Source organism: Pteropus medius, unplaced genomic scaffold (genome assembly GCF_902729225.1).
Source record: "Pteropus medius unplaced genomic scaffold, Ma_sr-lr_union100, whole genome shotgun sequence".
In the NCBI taxonomy this organism is placed as follows: domain Eukaryota; kingdom Metazoa; phylum Chordata; class Mammalia; order Chiroptera; family Pteropodidae; genus Pteropus; species Pteropus medius.
In genome coordinates, this window is record NW_024344253.1 from 850,461 (window position 1) to 852,944 (window position 2,484).

General features: G+C 36.4%; 1 pseudogene; it reads right to left on the reverse strand.

The window, feature by feature from the left end:
• Positions 1-2,088: 2,088 nt before the first annotated feature.
• LOC120607970 (uncharacterized) lies at positions 2,089-2,204 on the reverse strand (annotated as a pseudogene).
• Positions 2,205-2,484: the final 280 nt, after the last annotated feature.

The following is a 2,484-nucleotide window of genomic DNA, read 5'->3' on the forward strand; positions in this document are numbered from 1 at the left end:
TGGGCTGTGATTTTAGAGGCTTATATATTTGGGAGGTGTTAGTTGTGTAGAAAACTAAAGCTCATAGATCACTTATTATTATCAAGGTCAGGAATAGAAATGGTGAAGGAGTAATGGTCTTATAAACCTAGGAGAGTTTCCTGAGCTGTTGAAAGTAGTTTACAAACATACAAAAGGGAAGACTAGCCTTGTAAATTGTATTTATTTTTTGCTAATTTTCTTTGTGTAATAAAATGCCTTTCATTTTGTTAGCCAGTATTTAAAGTTTTTGCTTTCTTCCAATTGATATGCCACAGGCAATAAATTATGCACAGTGCTGCTGAAAACAAGCCAGTTTAAGAGAAAAAAAAAAAAAAGCAATAATTACCAAAGACCAGAATTACAGTCAGCATTAAAACAGATAATGTTGGCCCACAATTCTTTGCCTGCCTCTGTTACTACCACAATGGCAATTGGTATTTATAAGCTGCAAAACATGCCTCAAATTGTTGGCTTTAATGTGCCAAAAGCCTTGAGGAAAGTACAATGCTAGAATGAACACTAGTACTCCCGCATTGCTTTCTATCCCTTATAACCCATAGTTCTGATTGTCCTACACATGATCTCTCTCCTCCTACTTCAATACACCCATCTTTTATCTGTTCTCTAACTGGAATATGTCTAATTCCATTTTCCAAATTCCAGAGATAGTAATTCTCCCCAAACTCTTTCTTCTTATATTCATCCTTTATTTTGTTGAACAGTTCTAACTGGGAAATGTGAAAGTAAAATTGGGGTGAATTATAAGAGAGAAGTTGTCTTTGGGACATTGGATAGCCTAAACTTGACTGACTGGTTCTTTTGCATTTTGCTCTTCTTTGTGCCCCTGGGTGGAAAGTGGCAGATAACACCTCTCACACTCAACATCTACTATCTAAGGCGGAGCCAGCTGGTTGTGGTCTGCATTTCTTTTTGTCTCAAAGTAGGAGGGCCCTCTCACAGGGCCCACTGTGATTAGGCCATAGTCAGGTAGTTAAAGATGAGGTTCTTTGCCTGATACCTATTTGCTAAATAGGCGTATAAATTTACATTGCTCACCTTACTCTACCAGGTGTAAATATATACAGGTTTAAATGGTATTCTTGGCACCAAGGACTTGAGAGAAATTATATTTATTTGCACATATTATAGTGAAATACTATGATGCCAGTAGGCCACAGAAAGAATATATGGGGCCTATAAAGAGAATCACCAAATTCTCCCACTTTCCAACTCTTGCTTTCTCTTTCTTGTGTTGATAAGGAAATACAGGTATTATACTGGGAGGAAAGGGTCTTTGCTTTACATACCTCAAAAGAAGTCTTCTTTTGTAAGCTGGGCTCCAGATATTACAGTGCTTGCCTTCATGGCTGTAGTGGGAATTATGGGGTAGTAAAAGATTTCTCAACCATTTTGGTCTCTATTCAACAAACAATTTGGGGGTATCTTCATTATATTATCTTGATATTCTAAGGAAATTACATTAATAAATGAAGGAGTTATGATGATACATTACAAGCTAATGGAAATTTTAGTTGTTTTGAGATTGTACAGCAATAATAACTATACATCAAAACTACTTTTGAAGTTAGCTGCTAAGGCTCCCTTGAGAACAAGAATAACATGAAATCTTTAAATATAAAACATGGACTATGGACTACCTAATCTCTTGAAGAATCTAAGATACAACATTTGGATGGAAAACCTCAAATAAATAGCATGCTCAGAGAACAAGGATGTTCCCATCAATATCAATTTAATTGAAATGAATCAATTTTTACTATAATTTCAAACTTACAACATTGACCTTCTTTCTTTAGTGACTACCTTTACTTGATGATTAATTGTGGCCAAGTTGTCAAGCTCATTACTCTGAATGTCATTTTCCACCAGGGATATCATAGATGTGTAGTTTTTAATCCTTTCAAAGAAAGTTCACATCTTCTACCTCATTTGATTGTCAATGAGGCTATGACACCTCTTTATAGTCCAATAGTATATAAACATTGTGGGAAATTGCACTGAATATATCCCCATCTCCTGCTTCCTTTTTTAAAAAATTCTTATTTATGCCTACAGCACCTGGTCTTCCTAGGTGGTCTCCCATCCAAGTACTAACCAGGCTCAACCCTGTTTAGCTTCTGAGATTGGACATCGGGCTTGTTCAGGGTGGCACGGCCATAGACTATGGATGGTGGCTCCACTGGGGTATGAACCCAGGACCTTCTGTGTGTAAAGCAGATGTGCTAACCGCTATACTATGGAACCACATCCTACGTCCTTGTATTAAAAGTCATTGATTTGAACTTATGTTCTCGTCATATACACCAAGTACACCAGCAACTAAAGTTCTGTTAACAATTACTCCAGGTTTTAATGTACATTTCTATAATAATTTTCTTATTGATAAGAAGGGAGCAGATTTAACTTCAGATGGACACTCTAAGAAAGGAAGAATAAAATAAC